The sequence below is a fragment of the Monodelphis domestica genome, chromosome 4 (genome assembly GCF_027887165.1).
Source record: "Monodelphis domestica isolate mMonDom1 chromosome 4, mMonDom1.pri, whole genome shotgun sequence".
Taxonomy (NCBI): Eukaryota; Metazoa; Chordata; class Mammalia; order Didelphimorphia; family Didelphidae; genus Monodelphis; species Monodelphis domestica.
Window position 1 is genome coordinate 448,912,298 of NC_077230.1, and position 19,921 is coordinate 448,932,218.

Here is a 19,921-nt window from a genome sequence, read left to right on the forward strand (position 1 = left end):
ACATTTCCCCATCGAAATAGAATTCTAATTCTTTTCTTCTTATATTATGACAACTTCCTGTAGTCCTGGCTACAAATGGCTAAGTGAAATATTACTGCATTCTGTCCTAAATATCAAGCATATAATCAACTTTATGGATGGCTAAGTCACCAAGACAATGTTAACTTGGATGTGGAGAGGCTAAAGAAATGGGCAGCCAGCCTATTAGAGGGGGTATCACCATGGATGCTTCAGACTCGTAGATGAGAAAACGATTGAGTTGGAGGAAAAAATGATGTTGTGAGCACTGGAATCCAAGAGAAGGGAAAGAAGTCTCTCAGTTTTGATGGGTTTTCCCCCCTACTATATTGCAATTCTCTCCATTTGCTTTACAAGTTGCACTTGAATGGTTCCTTCTGTCCATGGATGAATACCAGTAGTGAGGAGGTGACAGTTTTGTAAAAAGTTTTCCAAATGATTTTAATTCCAGGTTTCCAAGCAGGCTTCACAGTGTCTTTTGGAGTGGGAGAACTTGGCAATATTCCAGAGAGATTTTTCCATTTTGTCCCAGAAGATGCATTTAGACAAGTCGTGTAGACTTCCTCATCTTACAAGGCAGCTCTCATACACCTTACAGCTAATTTGGGGAGGAGGCAGAGAACTTTTCCCAGTAGGGGCCCTACTCTCCGCACATTCTTTGTTGTCCCTATAATCCATGAAAGTGAAAGATTCATAAGACCTGGCAAGAGAAGATGGGAAGGGCGGATTTCCTCCATTGATGAAAACCATATAACATGAGAGCTGCCCAAAGAGGGTAGAAGTGGCTAGGTGGGATAGGGTAGAGGGAAGTTGTTTCTTCACAGGTTAGTAACAGAGAAGTAACTGACCCCTCTTTGGGGATGTTGCACAGGGTCGGGAGAAGATAACTTCCAGCTCCAACTCTAGGATTCTCTGTGGTTCAGGATCTTTGGGCTAGATTCAGTCCTGGGGAGTACAACTGTTTCTGTGCTATGTGGCTGGCTGTGCATATCAATCCATTTCCTGTCCAAGAGTTTCATTTGAGGGTAGTCTAGCCCCTCTAGAGGCCAAAGGTTGTTCTCCCATCCATGGGAGGTGTTAAATTTATTTGTGCTTGTGACTGAAATATATTAATTAGGCCATTGCCAGGGAATTAAATTCTAAATCCCAAGATGAATTACTAAAGTAAATGGAATTTATGATTTATTTATTTACAATTAGGGGAAGATTATATAGAGACAGAGACAGAGAGACATCAGGATTGGGCTTATTCTGATATCAGTTAGAATTTCTAAGCCCCAGGGGGGTGGGGGTTGGGTCTCAAGATGATGGGCCTTTCTTAAGAGATTTAGATCTCTGCTTTAGACTTTCACTCACCAAAGGAAAAGCAGCCTGAGGTCTCCTGCAGGAGTTCCTCCAGAGGTCCAGTTCCTCTAGTCCAACTCTGTGTTGGATAGAGGAGTCAGAGAATCCTCCATCCAACTCGAATCTTGAGTCAAAATATCTTCTTCTGGCCTCTGATCTTTTTAAAGATCTTTTTCTCCTGTCACGTCCAATCACAGCAGATGCTCCTCTCCAGGACTGCCCACTCTTTAGTTCACACTGTCTTTAGTTATATTATCTATTTTTGGTTATTTTAACACCTTTTTTAAATTAGTTCACCTTTTGTAGTTACTTAACACCTTTTGTAGTTAAAATGGGTAGATTGACTTAAAATACTGAATCACCACCTTTTTGTAGATTAACATCTAAAAGTAGATTGTGAATTACAATTCAATCTTCCCAAGAAAGGAAGACCCAAGTGCCTTCATTGTTAGAATCAGGGGATGTAAAGGCGTCAATTTAGGGGTTTTGACTAATATATCATCCTTATGGTCACCAGAGATTCATTCAAATCCCAATAAAAATATTCAAGTCAGTTAGGGAATTTTTTATGTTGGTTTAATTAATATAGAGGGAAGGAATTAAGAACAGAGAGGGAAAAGGGTATAAGATTTCTCCCGCCAAGCCTGAGCCAAGCTCTTCAGAGATCTTGCAATCATGAGGCCTCCTCCCAACATGAGGGACCTCCTAGGAGGAAAAAAAGGAATCAGCCTAAACTCCAAGAGAGCTCAGGAAACAGGCCTCACCTGACCCACAATATTAAGCTTCTCCCAGTTACTGTATCAAGGACACTCATCACCAAACCGGGACAATAGCTGCAGCCATGCCAAGATGCCCAGCACACTGCCACAAGCCACCTCTCTCCACCAAAAGAGAGCTGGCAAGAGGAAGTGCCGTGAATATATAGACTTTTTTTAATATCACTTCCTGCATCTCACATGTACCAATGGTAGCTTAAGCTTGACTTCGGACAGCCTAGGGCGTCTGTCAGTGGTTCCCGATTTGTCACTTGATGGCACATATCAAAGAAGGGGTGTAGACATTCCCATTTTGTTAGGATTTCCCAGAAAGTGCCCTCCTACTCCAGGCAGTCACACACAGCAGAATGTGGGCCTCTTGGCAAAGGGAGAAAGGACTACAGAGAAGGCCCAGAGATTCTTCCCTCTCTGACTGTCCGGCAGAAGCTGAAGGGCCCTTTTCCCTCCTATACTATTAAGGTTTGGGGCCTGAGTAATGTAATATTTATAGAGGAAATGGGTGGGATATGAAGAACAGGAGATACTGAAGGTTTTGTAACAGGGAATGGAGGAGTTGAGGGGAGAGAGGAAATATGGCTGCTGATGAGGGAATAGGAGATACCCCCTGCTGAGGCTATTTTTGAAAATGATAGCCTGAGGGGACATCTTCTCTATTTGGATTGATGTGGGAGATACCCCAGAGCAGGAAGGCATGGGACACTCCTGAGGGACAAGGCTCCCTCCAGTCTTAGTTGCCCAGAAGGGGTCAAGGACTATTGATTGTTGAATAACTGTCCTGAGATTCAGCTCCCTCTATGTCCCCTGAAATGACAGTCCTCTTATCTGACTGCAAAGATAAATTTTAATAACAATGTTGGATTGGGGAAGGTATCAGGGAAGAAAGGGATTTCCCTAGATTAGGTTTGAGTCTCTCTCAGCTTTTGAGCTGAGGCCAGGTCTCACAGAGGGATGGAGGGTTTCTTTTATTCCTGTCTATGCAATTCTGTGCTAGTTTTCTTAAATTCAAAGTCTTAGCAGTAGACAGCAAGAGGAAGAAAAGTTCTGATCTTCAGAGTCGGTTGGGCCTGTCTCTTCGGGCTGATGCCCCTAAATACTGGCCTTACAATCCAAACTGTTTCCACTGAGTCCTTTTGTACAATGAATATGATCACAGGGATCCAGGTAGAGCACACAGTTGGGAAATTTGTGAATAGAGGCACTTCTATCTAGGAACAGGAAGAGAGTGCTCCTCACACTCAACCATCTGAGCCTTTCCCACTAAATCCTGGCTACAAAAAGGCTGTCACCAATAGTGAATATTGAGGAAATCTATTTACTCAACCAAACCCACACCACAAAATAGATGAATTGCAAAAATTAGAGTATGGAAAACATGGCTCCCCAACTGGGATCAAGCTATTTAAGTTCAACCAACAGTCAAGTTTTCCATATCATCCTGGGGAAAATTCTCAGAAGTCTTTAGAGAAGCCAATGGAAATCAGTGGAAATCAGTGGATATACAGAGGAGCTAGCTATCTCTAAATATCTGTAAGAGATCTCTCTTTCTCCTTTCTGGTGACATTTTATGAGAAAGAACAAAGAGGGAACAGCCAGGTGATTTAGTGGATTGAGAGCCAGGTTCAAATCTGGCCTCAGACATTTCTAAGCTGTGTGACCCTGGGCATGTCCTGACCCATCCCAGTTGGGCCCATGGGCACCTCCTGACCCAGGCAGGCTGTCTCTGGTGTTCATCCTCTGCAGGGACTGCCTGGTCTTCACTGCTCAGCCTGACATGGCCTTCAAGGCTTGGTTCAAGCCCTGCCTTTTCCCTGCCACCTTCCCCAACCAGCCAACCACACCTTCTGCAAGACTCCCTCTCAGATGATCCCAGACTCTCCTGCTCATAGCTCCTGGCTGCCTGTTGTCTCACTTCTTTCTGATGGCTAGTAGCAATTTGTTTCCTTCTTTGAAAACTTCCAATTGTTTAGAGATAGTATCATTATAGATGTTGATCATTAGGTTGTTTTGGATTTCTTCATGCACTGCTTTTCCTTCCTATAGAAACAAATTAATCTTTTTTCACAGTTTCATGTTATGTCTCATTAAGACTTTGCCCCATCATATGTGTAAAAGATTTAATATCATCTTTTATATTTTTGATGAGGATTTTCTAAAACTCTTTATGAATCCATTTGGACATTATGGCTCTGCTATGACATGATCATCTCCTTCCTTTTCTCACCAAACTGATTTCCAGTTTTCCAACAGTTTATTTTTAATCAAAACCTTCTCCAATGTTTTCTCTGAGTTTGGGTCTATCCAACACCAGAATAATACCCAATATGGCAAGTGTCATAGTTCTATCTCATCATTATCTAGTCAGATTTCAGATCTTTTTCTATATTTTGTCAATATTTGCCAATTTTGCCTTACTGTTCTCACTTCCTTACATGATTACATACTATCTTCTTACATTTTTATCTAGTTTAATGAAGCTTAAGTGCTATTTGGATTGGATAAAACTCTCTAGATTGATCCATTTGAGTACCATCATCATCTTTATCATGCGTATGCAGTATTTTTATCTTTTATTGCACCTGTGATTTAATGTGTACTGAGCTCCTGGTAAGGAATTTTCTTTACCGTTGAGGCACCTTCTTTGCAATTTTTAGTCTTAGAGCTTTGAAGGGACTGAGTTATTAAGTGATTTACCCAGGATCATTCAAATTTGTCAGAAGTAGAACTTGAACTCAGATCTTTAGGACTTTAAGACCAACTTTTTACCAATTTTGACATGCTGCCTAATGGTATTATTGAATATATTTTACATATTTAAATTTTAAAAATATTTTATGTCCCCAATTATATGTAACAACAATATTCAATGTTTCCTCAAAATTATAAGGTCCAAGTTGTCTCCCTTCTTCCCTTCCCTCTCACCTCCCCAGAGGGTGAGCAATTTGGTCTGGGTTATACATACATGTATTGTCATGCAAATCATACTTCCCATATTGGTCACTATTGTAAGAGAATAGTCATATAAAACCACATCCCCAAAATAAAAACACAAAGAAAGTGAAAAATAGAATGCTTTGATCTGTATTCCAACTCCCACAGTTGTTTCTCTGGAGGTGGATTGCATTCTTTATCATAAGTCCTTCAGAATTGTCCTGCATTATTACATGGCTGGGAATAGCTAAATCTCTCACAGTTAATCACCATGAGTTATTCTTGTTACTGTGTACAATATTCTGCTGGTTCAATTTATTTCACTCTACATCAGTTCATTTTGGTATAATTCTTTCTGAAGTCATGCTGCTCATCATTTCTTATAGCACAATAGTATTCCATTAACATCATACCCCACTGTCTGTTCAGCCATTCCCCAATTGATGGATATCCCATCAATTTTCACTTCTTTGCTATCATAAAGAGTTGTAAATATATTTGTACAAGTAGGTCCTTTTTGCTGGGGGCCATCAGTCCATGACGCCCTGACAGAATCACTCATGGTAGCTGGGGAGGCCACAGAGTGGTCTTTGGCGAGATGTGACTGCCCACTCTATCCCCCTTGCATGACTTCTTCCATCAATGCCCCTTACCTATGAATTGACATGATTATTATTCCCCCCAATCTCAAAAGAAATAATGCAAGAGCAAAGCACCTGTACCCCAATTCTCCTAAACATCACCAAAAGAGCAGACCCTCAAACCCAATCCCAAAGAGACTATCATGGGTTACCTTTTACTTAGGTACATAATTCCCAGCAAAACCGCAGCTACAGGCCAAGCCAAAAACTCTCCCACATACAGAAGCCTCTTCTCATGAAGGCAGCACACAAATCAGTCATAGAGGCCCAAGCGATAAGTACAAGTACATCAAGCTTCAGTATGCCTCATTGACTCGATCACACAAATCAGTAACTCCCTAGAAGCCACCAGTCTAAATTTGAATTGTGTTCCCAGACCCCTCAGCCTCCATGATATGATTGTTGAATTGTCTTCTATGAACTGCTGATTAATTATTCCATTTTATTAAAAGCAATACACAATTTTCCTTGATTGACTGTAAGCTCAAAACTTCTCACAAGGTAATGAGAAAATTAAGCCACCAGTGACAGAAATCATTGATCTTGTGTGCAACCTTTATTCTGTCTGTAATCACAATACAACAATATAGAATGTTAATCAAGTGATTTGTTAAAAGTTGATGTATCACTTTTCCAATTATCTCTCTTTGATTTTGTGTGTCTGCATGCCGAGAATATGGATATAAAATAATCCCAAACCTGGAAATGTCAGAGCAGCTGAGATGCAAAGCAGTCCCATGGCCATAATGATTAAGCTGTCTCATGTTTGTTATTTATTTTATTTTATTTATTTTGACTGATCGTTCGCCACCTCTCGGGAACCCTGGAGTTGCGAGTGGGGCTGGACCACGACCACGGCACCTTTTCTCTCCCCTTTTTTTATATCACTGGAACAGACCTAGTAATGGTATTAAGGGATCAAAGACTGCACAGTTTCATAGTGCATTGGGCATGTAATTGGGAAAACAGCAAAAATAGCAGCAGCAACTAGAAATACTTCCAAATTATATCTAGCAATAGTTATTCTCTTAATGTTATTTTCTAATTCCTTTAGCTAACATATTGAGAAGTATGATAACAATGGGAAGCTTGAATTTCCTATTGTCCTTACTAGGAACTCCTCTTTTCTTTTCCCCATTATAAGCAGTTCTTTTTGCATTTCTATAATCAATGTCGATTTAGAGCATTTTTTTTCACATGACTTTAGATAGTTGTGATTTCTTCTTCTGAAAAGTGCTTATTCATATCCTTTGGCCATTTTTCAATTGGGGAATGACTTACAGTCTTACCAATTTGGCTTATTTCTCTATGTATTTCAGAAATGAGGCTTTTATCAGAGAATTTTGCTGTAATATTTCTTAGTTATGATTCCTATGTATTTCCCTCCATCCAATTTTCCCTATTTATCCTTCTCTCTCCTTTCACCCTATCCCTACTCAAAAAATATTTTGCTTCTGAACACCTCCTCCCCTAGTTCACACTTCCTTGAGAACCTCCTTCTATTTTCTTCCCTTCCTACTTTCATGTAGAGCAAGATTAAGATTTCTAAATCCAGCTAAGTATGCATATTATTCCCTCTTTGGGCCAATTCTCTTGAGAGTAACGTTCGAGCATCGCCCACTAACCCCAATCTTCCTCTCTACTTTATATATAGTAATAAAATATGGCACTAGTGGTTCAGAGTCAGTTTTCCCTGGCAGGCTTTCGCTCCGGAAGGGCTGTGGTCAAGCTGGATGCCCAGCAAACTTCCATATCCTAGAGCCAGGGTCTCCATGGCTTTGGAAAGAAAGGGAAGGTATAAGGGTGGTCATGACACAAATCTCTAGAGTGCCCTTGGGTCTGTTAGTACAAACTTGCTGCCAGGAGCATGTAATGGAGCTGGAATCAGTAAGCATCAGTACCTGGTTGTCCCTAACCTTTTGGATGTCCCAATTATAAAGCCAGCTGTCACTGCTTTATGTCTTATATAAAATACTTTTGAGAGATTAAAGGGGTTGTAGAGAGAGAAAAGATCGGTTTGTCATGTTGTTCATATGACCATCTTTCTTCTTCATAAAAGGCTCTCTATACTTGTTCTCTGTCCATGGTAGTTTGATCAGTCCCATGAGTTCAATTATCTTTAATGTAGAAACATTGTACATAAAAATTCTTTTCTCCATAGCCCATCTCTCCTTCCAAATTTGCTGTTTCTCGTCAGCAACATTATCCTTTACCTTGATTAGAATTTCTTTTATCAGTTAAAATCTTACCTTATGCCAGAGTTCTTCCCTAGTTCCAATCAAAACCAGTGCCTCCACTTGCCCTCTATATCTTGGATGAGCATCATTGGAATGTGAGCTCCTTCCGTGAGGTGACTGGTTTTGTCTTTAGAAGCCTAGTCCTTCACCAGTTCTGGGCACACTTATTAATAATGGTTGATGTGCTGACCATCCTAATAATATATGCAAATATAGTGGTGTCCCTACTTCTCTATGCCACAAGGAAGTGTGTTGGTATTTTCTACATGACCTTCACTATTTCTCCAATTACTTTAATTTCTGATTAATGTTCTCTTTATTTAATATAGACAGATAGACAGACAGATATATATATATATATATATATATATATATATATATATATATATATATATATATAGAGAGAGAGAGAGAGAGAGAGAGAGAGAGAGAGAGAGAGAGATCCAACTAACAAATCTAACAGACATTTATTAGGCATCCTATGCAAGGCACTCAATTAGATACAAAGAGAAAAACAAGTCTCCATCATCAAGGAGCTTCCATACAAAATTCTATTTCCTCACCTGAATCTATCTATGAAAAGTCACCTCTAAGAAAGGCTGCACATTTCTATATTCACACTTACTACTGCCAAGGAATGAGAAATGTGTGGTTGCCCTCCTATCCCGGGAAAAGTGGCTTCGCTCTTTCAAATACATCTTGAAAGCTTGAGGGGGTAAAAGCTGGGACAATCACTAATCCTAGAGCAAATTAAACAGCAAGAGGCATTCTCCTTGGTCTCTATGGCTTTAAGGATAAACTTTTTAATAGACCTTATTGTTCATGACCAAAGTTTCTGTGTCTAGATGAGGAGAATGAATGAAAGAGCATTTATTAAGCACTTAGATGCTATGTGCTGGCAACACAAATAAAAAAGTGGAATGTCTCTGATCTCAGAAATTCACATTCTAATCAGGGAGACACCATATCAAAAGTTTGAGCTACAAGTCCCATGTTCCTCAGGGTACAACAGTAAAACAAGATGGTACTGCACATTCTCTAATGTGATTTCCATGGATGAAACCACATTCATTTCTAATGTTAAATCATTTGACCATATCAAGGACTCTGGTGGTGAGAACCTGCTTTTCTGAATCCTCAGTCGTGATTGTTATAGTTGCAAAAGTAGTTTTCCAGGTGGCATCTCCCCAAGGATTGCTATCTTGGTTAACAGGGAACAAGGGCTAAGCTAGAAGTGGTGGTCTGCGTGGCAGTGCTATTTCCAGAAATCTAGGGCCTGGAATCCTGGGCAATATGCATTCTCACAGGAGTGAGGATGGTGATCCAAGAGGTGGTGGCATGACTCCCCTGACATGTGATCTCCTGTCTTCTTTTCAGGGTGCTTTGCCACTTCCGCTAAATTGGCTTTCTTGCCCCATACGTACGAATTGGTGGAGGTCACTGTCTCCAGTTGATTAGTTCTGCTACACTGGATGACAGCTATGGGGCTGGGCTAGAAGCAGAGTCTGTGGAGGCCTCCTAGTGCTTGGGCTCTCTCTGCCTGATACTGATAAATGGGGTTGTTCCTTCATTGATGGGGACTAAAGAATTGAAAGAACTGGGTCTCTATACAATCTATTTCTTTCACCATAAGATGAATAAACAATTGGGAAGAACTTTCAGTAATTCACTCAACATTCTTTTTAAAACCTACAATCTTGTAAGCCCTCTCCTCACTTTCCATTACTCTGTGTTGATTTTTTAATATGCCTGCATGTTCCTCATGCTTTTTGCTCTATGGCATGACAGTTTCCATTGAATTGAAGTACTGGTTTGCGTAACCATTTCCCAATCTGGGGTCCTTACACTATTTCCAGATGTGGGCTTTTAAAAAAATACTATGTATAAGACTTCTGGAAACAACTTTGTATAGAGTTTTCTTTTCCCCCAAGGACATATTTTAGTCAGAATTACCTCTTCAGAGAAGAAAGCTCTTACAACTATTCTCTACTGTCAGATTGTACAAATTCTATCAATAGCAGAAACATTTTTCTCCCCACAGTCCTGCCAATATTTGATTGGATTGTTTTTAAGTAACTCCTTTCAGTTGTTTGTGATTTGGGAGTAAAGAGCTTGGAGATCTTTGCAGAATGCTCAGAGAAAGTTTAGTTCTTATAGATTCTGCTCTTGGGATATTTTGGAAGTTTCTACAATCAGACCTTCCACTGACATCCTCAATTCAAGTCCTCCCACCCTCAAAAGCCTTTACCTTCTGTCTTAGTAGTCATTCTAATAAATGAGCAACAAGGATTAGATATCTAGGGTTGTGACATGCCCACAGTCACATAGTTAAGAAGTGCCTAAACCCACATTTGTACCGAGGTCCTCCTGACTCTAGAACATCCCTGGTGTCTTAGCTTCTATTCTGAAAGGCAATTTTTTATGTATAAGTTTGAAGAACATGATTACTAGATTCCAAACCATGCCTTTTAGGATTTATACAAATTGGGCTCTTCATGACTTTTAGTTTATAATCTTATGATTTTTGAAGTCTTCATGATGTCAGTTCTATTTTTGTTGTTTAAAGAGCTTTATCTCTATCCTTCTGGAGTTTGAAAATTTTATACAGATTTTGTGCATATGATTTTGTGTCTTTTTCCTGTTTTAAGTGTTACTTCTAATTCTTCTTAGCTATGAAGGATATTCTTCAACATAATCTTCAAGTTGAATTCTTCACAAATGGCCATTTTGGGTAGGTTGGAGAACCCCAATTCATTCTCAACAACAGATTTCCCTCTGCCTTTGTATAAATCCTAGTATACCTCATCAGGTTTTTGCCCCTCTTTGGCACCTGGCACCTCCTCCTTACCCTGGTCATCTTTGTATACATCATCCTAGACATCATCAGGCTTAGAAAGTAGCGATAAGTTTCCCCTGCTCCTCGCCTTGCCTATCAAGTGACTTCTACCAACAAGATTATTCAACCAATCCACATCCCTCTATTTTTATCACTGTCTTAGATTATTTCACAAGTTGTGATATTCTTGAGTTATAAAAGAAGTCTTCTCACAAGTGGGGTCCTTTAGTCTTGACCAGAAGTCCGGCTTTATTATAAGACTGGCACTGGTGTGTAAACCTTAAAATTTCTTAGACTTATAAATGTTGGAAATTTCACCATTGGGAAATTTCATACTTGAAAAATTTCCTATTGAGAGTGGGAACTCTATTGGAATGTGAACCCCATTGGCATGGGAGGTTCCTCCTCCTCCCTTCTTAAGATTACTTTAGGACAGAAACCTTTTGCTGAACAATGGAAAGGGCTTTGACCTATGCTTAAGCATAGAACAGGAAGTTCTTTGAGTCATGATTGATTTTAGAATGGATACAATGGAGATACTTGGAATGACAGAACAAGGTCTTGGGAATTGCAATCTCCACCCTACTCAGTCCTAACAGGATTTAGGAAGGGCTGCAGCATAGATCAAAATTTAATTATTCCAATCTCTACCCTACTCAGGGTAACAGGATTTAGGAAGGGCCTTAGCAAAAGATCAAGATTTAATTATTTGAGAATATGACCTTCAACAGACATGTGCAAAGCCACAGACCTCTGGGTGTTCCTGGGTTAAGCTAGAACCACCATTGGCACAGGGAAAATGATGGACAGTGATTGGTAGATGTGAGAACTGAGGGGAGGGAACTTGGATGGTTTCCTTAAAGATAGAGGGGTCTGAGGACTGAGGGGTTGGTTGGAGAGTTTTGGCTCTGAGTGGTTGGAGAGGTGCTCTGAGAAGCTTGCTCTGAAGTAAGCTGGAGGTGGAGGCCCTTGAGACTGTTTCTCCATTTTGGTCACGTGAGTAATAGGGAGTGATCTCCTTTTTTGGCCCAGCTATCTAAGGGCTTGGGCCTTTTGGCCCAGCCTAAACAGAAGGGGTATTTAAGCCCTATTCCCTAATCTCCCCATTCTCTCTCTCTCTAATTCCTTTCTTCCTCCTGTTTTAATTAAACTCTATAAAAGGTTGACGGCTGACTTGAGTTTTCATTTAGGAATTACATAGCTGAATTCCTTGGCGACCTTAAATGAATATATATATATATAAGTCTTTTAAAGTTATTTCCTTGTCACAGGTGCAATAAACCTATTTTTTTTTGGCTTGGAGACTTGGTTTCCCTTACTTGCATTCCTACAGTTTGAAATTATACAACACCTTACTGAATGAATGTGGGTAAAATTTCACACACAGATCACATTTTTCTCACCATCAGAGAATTCATACTTAAGTTTTATCTTGACTATGAATTCTCTGATGATGAGAAAAAGATGACCTGTGTGTGAAGTTTTCCCCACATACACTCGTTACATTCATAAGGTTTCTCTTCAGTATGAATTTTCTGATGTTGAGAGGATAAACTGTCACTGAAAGATTTTCCACAATCAATAAACTTATAAGACTTTGGTCCAAAACGAATTCTCTGATGTTTCATAAGGGAAGAGCTCCTACTAAAAGCTTTGCCACATCTACTACATTCATAGGGTTTCTCACCAGTATGAACTCTCAGGTGTAGAACCAGTAATGCATTCTGCCTGAAGGTATAACCACAATCATTACACTTAAAGGGTTTTTTCCCCAGGATGAATTCTCTGATGATGAGAAAGAGAAGAACTATCACTAAAAGATTTTCCACAAGTACATTTATAAGGTTTCTATCCAGTGTGAATTCTCTGGTGTCGAGTAAAAGATGAACTGTCACTGAAAGATTTTCTACAATCATTGCATTTATTGGGCTTCCCTCCTGTATGAATACTCTGATGCTTAGTAAAAGAAGAGCTATCACCAAAGGCTTTGCCACGCCCACTCCATTCATAGGGTTTCTCACCAGTGTGCATCCTCTGATGTAGTATCAGAAGTGCATTCTGCCTGAACCGTTTGCCACATTCATTACACTTTTTCTCCAGTATGAATTCTCTGGTGGGGAGAAAGGGGTGACTGTGTGTGAATGCTGCACGACATTCAGAACATTTGTAGGGCTTCTCTCCAGTATGAATTCTCTGATGTTGAGCGAGAGAAGAACTGTCAATGAAGAATGTTCCACACTCACTACATTTATAAGGTTTCTCTCCTGTATGGATTCTCTGATGTTTAGTAAGAGAAGAGCCATCATTGAAAGCTTTACCACATTCATTACATTCATAAGGTTTCTCTCCAGTATCAACTCTTTGATGTAGTTTAAGAAATGAAATTTACTTAAAACTTTCCCACACTCCTTGCATTTATAGTGTGTCCCTCCAGTACACATTCCCTGATGTTGAGTTAAGAACTTACTGTGTAGAAATGCTTCCTCAAATTTATTATGTTTGTAGGATTTCTCTCCAGTATCTATTTTATTACATAGAGCTGAAGAGTAATTAAATTCTTTCTTACAAATATTTTTGTTACAACGTCTCTTTCTTGAGATTCTATGTTTTTAATTGCTTCTGAATACTGTTTAAAGTTATTCCCAGATATATCATATTTATGAATACTCTTTCCTAGAGAAATGTCTCTTTCTATAACAATGCTTGACTTATGAAGGAAAATCTTCCCAAATATATCACATTCACAAATTCTTATTTTATAAGGTATGTTCTTGTGGCTGATTGTTATTTGCCTCAAATTCCTTTCATGGGTCCCCTGTGGCCTCTGGAATCTGCATTCCATGGTCCCAAATTGGAGTCCCATAAGTCTTATTCTGCAAGTCTTCCCTGGGATAAGTCTTTCAAGGAAGTACCTTGCTTTGCAACTGAGTTCTTGGTCTCAGGTCTAGCCTCCCAATTTATGGGGAAACAAATTATTGGAGTAAAAGCCCATGTTCATATTGGAGATAATTTCTCCTCACTCAAATTAAAAATAACATTTCCTCACAAACATCTGGTGAAATACTTAGACTGAGTAACATCCACATTTACAGATATAGAAAAGCCAGGGGAGACAGGGATTATTAGAAGGAGAAAGACTAAGTAATAGAAGTTCAAGGAAGGGAGGAATGAAAATAATCTGTAATAGCAAAAAAAAAAAGGGGGGGTGGACATAAGGAAGGTGAGGCTCCAATTGACTATTAGAAGATGTAGAAGATGTAGAGTATGTGGATTATTGGAGAAGGAACAGGACAGTTGAGGCAGGAGGCATACTCCTGTTTGTCAGTATATGAAAGAGGTTAGCTTAGATGAGAAAGAGAGTGTCCTTTCAGTAATAAAAAGTTTAAAGCAGGCAAAAGATAAGATACCATTACTAGAGAACTGCAAGGTTGTATTATCACAAGTCTGAAAAAAAAAGACAAATGGGTGGTCTGACCATATTCAAGAAAACCAAGGGCTCCAAGTCCTACCTTCAACACATAATGGTTGAGGGAATGGCAGGAAAGAAAAGATGAGAAATTCAGGCGGGTGATTTGATGACAATAGGTCTATGGGAACAAACTAATGCCTGAAAGTCTGAGGCCCCCTCTCCAGGACTAGTAGACTGAGTAAAACTACACACCTAATACTCCAAAGACTGAGGAACAGAGCTATTGACTACAATAAGTACCATCCACTTGTCTTCTCTCTTGCTTACTTGGATATGTGTTTCTTGGCACTTCTTTCTCTGCTGTCCATGATACTTCTTGTTCCAACAGGGAAATCACTTCTGCTTTGGACACCAGAAGCCATGTTCATGAGTTTTTTTAAAAAGAAATGCAACAGAGTTGGAGAAAAGTATCAGTCTCACAATTTAATCCTAGCTAATCTTCATTAGGAGAAAGAAGGCATGATAGGAAAGCTCCGAGAGTGACAGAATTTCAAAATTTATTCTTATATTTCATTTTACAAAAAATTGGTAATTTACCAATAAGAAATTTCCAAATTATTCAAAGTTACAACATTGAAATTTTCTTCTTCCCGCCCCTTTCACAGAGCTGTCAGGCAAGCAAGCAATTCAATCTGGGTTATACACATATCATCATGTTTTCCTTTCCCAACTTAGGAAACACTCATGACCCTCTATTGGGGTTTTTGTAGAGTGTTTAACTCTGGGAAGACCAAAGAAAAACCTGATCTTTGGTTTGGACTCTGAGTCTGTTAAGGTTCAGAGTCCTAACTTGATTCCTGTTGAGACTTAACCAGTAGACTGTGCTATTTTATAATTTGAAGGTGAAGTTGAGAAGTATAAGGATAATAGCAGTAGTTTTTGTTTAGATAATATAAATTTGGGTTAGTCAGATAAGGGAGGAGTAGTGTAGCCTGCAAAACACAGGAGAAGTGGTTCCTCCTGGAATCTGGGAGTTTATTTGGGTGGATTTAGAATCTCTTAGAATTAGAAGTCCTTTATTTATCCTTATATAGTTCAATAAACATTTTATGTTTATAATAAGAGTCTCTTAACATCCTTGCACCTGGGCCTGACGGGAAGTTCACATTTGAGCTTCACTTCATCACTGAGGATACTTTTGATTACATCTATCAAAAGTATTGGAACAGTTTTAAAAAGTTTTGAATCTATATATAAACAGTTTTTCCAGCTAAATATTTTCTTTATTTTTACACTGGCTTTCAAGTGGAAGTCTAACACCATTAAGGGAAACAATCCTTCCTTCTAGAGGGTCTAGATTCTCCTCTAATTAAACTCCTAAACAGAAAACAGACTCATATGCACATATACCCTTGTGGCACATGCATACCCAAAGGCATAGAATTCTAGTCCAAGGATTCTAAACCACAGAGGATCCCAGAATCAGAGGTGGAAGGGACCTTCCCTCTAATTCTGACTCTTTACAACATCCCCAAAGGGGGGTAATTCACATTCCAGATGCTAACCTTCCCCAACAACTCCTTTTGGGCAGCTCTCATATTCAGGATGGTTTCTTTCCATGTCAGAAAGATCTTCCCTTCCCTCTTTTCTTGCCAAGGCACATTCCCATGAACCTTCTACTTTCCTGGGTTAGAGGGACAGCAAAGAGACTGAAAAAAAATTTTCAGAAATTTTCATTAATTAATTTAGAATATTTTTCCATGGTTACATGATTCACACTCTTTCCCTCCTCTCCTTCTACCTCCCTCCCATAGCCAACAAGCAATTCCACTGGGTTTTATATATAATGTGAAGAGTGAAATATTGAGGGAACTCATTTACTCATGAAGGGAAATCCAAAATCAGAGAACTCATGAGAGTATGTAGAAAATGACTCCTCATAGGGGAGCAAGTTATCTGAGTTCAACCAAGAGACAGGCCTTCAGTATCATCCAGGTGTATTAAAAAGAGATGATCTGTGGAGCCTATTTCTAGTTGCGGTAAATGATATGCTCTGCTTCTGACTAGAGCGATACTGGGGAAAACTCAGGAAGCCCAGTTGTAATGGAGATAGAGGTACTTCTGAGAGATAGAGAGATACTATTACAGAGAGATATTCTAGGGTTGCCTATTGATCACTACTGATGTCTAATTGATTATTTTTCCTAAGCTCCTCCTCCCTCAATCCCTCCCTTCACCACCCTATTCTGAAGCCTTTGGCTTCGCACCACCCCCCTGAGTGGACTATAGGATTTATGAGGAAAAACTCTTTTCTCTTCCTTTTTCAAGTAAGGGGGTTTATTGGGAACAACAGGATGGAGAACTGAGGTAAGATGAGGTGAGAGGGATAAGGTGTTCCCTAATCTCTAAGGAAGGTTAGGAGGATTTTGGGAAATGTCAGTTCTGTCACAGCTATGACACAAGTCTGTCAAGGAGATATGAAGGACAATTGACTTTCTTCTGTCTTCTTCTAATCAGCCCAGTATATAACAATCAATGACCAACATCAGCCACACCAAAGCCTCAGCCTAGGTCAGAAGCCAAGGCAGTCTCTCAGTTCATCCCCTGGCCATGCTCCACCTGACATTCCTGGAAACATTCTATTTAAAATGTTCTTTCTTGATTGACATCTGAGGTCCTTTACTCTCTGTCTTCCATGCATGGAATTATCTCTTCCTTCATGCCTCTTCCACATTGGGGAAAACTCCCAGAAATCTTTAGGGAAGCAAATGGAAAATGGGGATAGACTAAGAATCCAACTTCCCCTACCTGTCTTTAAGAGATATCTCTTTCTCCTTCCTGCAGTCAGTTTCAAAGAGTCTATCACCATGAGTGCTTGTCTCCAAGAAGGAATGAAAAATACTCATCTGCAAGAGTCTTCTACTGATTCTGACTCTCAGGTGGGCACAACATTGGCTTTTCAACACCAATTAGTAGAGCCACATGAAGACAACCAGAAGGACTCATGATAAGAAGGGCTCTCTGCCTCCAGAAAAGTAACTGATGGAGTCTGGATGCAGATTTACTTTTTTCCTTGCTCAGATTCCCTTCCACTCAGTGATGAGTATGGGGAACAGTTTGACAGTATTGCTTCTGTACACTCCATATCAGATTGCTTGCCCACTGTTACAGGGAAATTAGCAGGAATAAGAGATCCTGCAAGGCAGAAGAGCAAGGTTCCAGAACTCTGGAGAGTGACAGGCAGTTCCTTGTGAGAGGGACAGTTGAGCAGCCAGGAGTTGAGTTTCTGTCTAGTTCTTCTGGGAAGGATGTAGAGAGCTAGATATTCTCTCTCCTGTGGCTTTCCTGGTGATCCAGTCTGTTCTTGTGGGTCCCTGCTGCTGCTGAGACTGATTTCCAACAGAGATGCTCAAGACTCCAGAGGACAACTGTCAGTGAGACCTTCCTATGAATCCTGTTCCTGCTACCTTCAATTACTTCCCACCTTCATATATTAATTAAGGGGGTTTCATTTCACTAGATGAAGCAAGTAGATTTGTAGGTACTGATGCATTAAATGGTGGAGGTAACCACTTGACTTGGGTTTTAGATAGATCATCCCAAATCCCTTCCTTCCCTTATCTGAAAATGAACTATTGTCTGAGTTAGATTTATATACATTATTTCAGTAGAGTTATTTCACCACTCAGAGAAGGGAAGGGGAAGAAGGGAGAGATGCTGAGATTCTTCCACACTCTGCCCTTTTCAGAAGGCATACTGGCTGCACTTTCCTGTCCTTTTCCTGGTCTCTGTCTTTCTCGTTGCTAGTCTCCCTAGCAGGCTAACTCTCACTCTCCAAGGCTACAAAGCCCTCAGATCCAATCACACATGGCAGCTGAAGTAGCCAGAAACAGACATGCTCTAATCAGATTCTCCTCGAGCAGCAGGGATCCCTCACCAGCTCATCCACGCCACTCACAAGACCCTGGTTCCACAAAGATCTGCTTCTCCTGTGTTTCACAGGCCACACTAATCCTCCCTGATATGACTAATCCAAATTTATACTATCTAAATAAAAACTACCACTATTATCCTGATAAATCTTAACTTTGCCTTCAAATTATAAAAAGGCAAAGGATAGCTGGTTGAGTCTCAACAAGAACCAAGTCAGGACCCTGAGCCTTAGCAGACTCAGAGTCCAAACCAAAGACCACATCTTTCTTTGGTCTTCTCAGAGTTAAACAATCTATAAAGACAGTAATTGATAGTCAATAGTACTGCACTCAGTCAAAGGTCATCATTAAGTCCTGAGTCCCCCCTCACTCTGAAAAACAAAGAAGTCATTGTAATACCAAGACCGAAAGTACCACACTTGCCTTTCTCCAAGTTACACAGAAGAGATTAGCAATCACAGTTTCTCAGCTTGCTTACCTCTATAATAGCAACCCTGGTAATGCTCATGTGTGGAGTCATTTTCATAAACATTATCCTGAGGGAGAGTAGCACATCCAGCCCCCCAGGAATGTTGTTGTGCTTAGGATTTTTCTCTCTATAAAAGTCTTTCTTTTAGTCACAATAAAGGAAGTCATAGCCCCAGTCATGGTGCCATGATTCTTTCCCCTGGTCCTTCTCAAAAGGCATGCTGGCTTTACCTTTCTGGTCCTTCTCCTTATCTCACTCTTTCTCTCTAGCTGCTAGTTTTCCTAGCTGACTCACTCTCACTCTGCATGGCTACAACAGCCCTCAGATCCAATCACTCATCACCAGTCTCCCACACATGACTCCTATACAGAGGGGAAAACAATTTGAGTCAAAAAAATTTTTAAAGGAAGTTAAAAAAAATGTACCAGGCTGGGCCCCAAATCTGCTACTTAGATAAAGAAATCAAAACCTTCTCAAGGTCTATGCTATCTCCCCAGGGAAGTAAATAAGCACTGAATTAAGGGAAAATTCCACCACCTGGAGGTGATCAAGATGGGGCAGGGCAGAGCTGAGGCCTGGAATAAAGGCAGAACTCCCAGAGCTTCAGAACCTTGGGAGGAAAGAGGCCAGATAAGGAAGTGAGAGGTACCAGGCCTACACTTTCTGATGGAGACTTCCTCAGGCAGCCCTCAGCCTGGATGAGTCTTTTTAGGTGGGAGATCTTGTTCTGTCCCACTGAACTGAACCTGAGGTTACTCTATTGAGCTTCAGGGCCTTCTGGGGTCTGTTCCTGCTGTGGGTGAGTCTGCCCCATTTTCTCCTCCTCCTCCTCAAGTCCTCCTTGCTTCAGTCCCTCCCCCCAAGCTCTCAGAGGGGTCTCCTCCTGCCTTAATGAGGACCAATGACCTAGAACAAGGTAGCTGAGGGTCACCCCTGATTGCAGAGGAAAGGAGGCCCTGGATTCCTCAGGGGCCTTAGTTCCCCAATGAAACCCTTATCTATGAAACCTCTGGTAGGTGCTACTCCCAGTTGGAGGTGATGGGGAATCAAAGGCCAAAGGCAAATAGAACCTTTCCTTTAGGAGTTTCCCATTTACCCTAAGGCAAACAGATAAGAATGTAGGGAATGGGAAGGGACCTCAATACTAAGAAGGGCCAGGGGAACCAGGAGATATTCCCTTGGGTATCCTGTTAATCCTATGTGTAGCTTCCTTGGTATGTTTTTGTTTGAATGTTGTCTCCTGTGAGCTTCCTCAGGGAGGAGCCATTTTTTACCTCTTTCTTGGATGTCCAGCACTTAGCATAATTCACAGCTCATAATAAGCTCTCAAG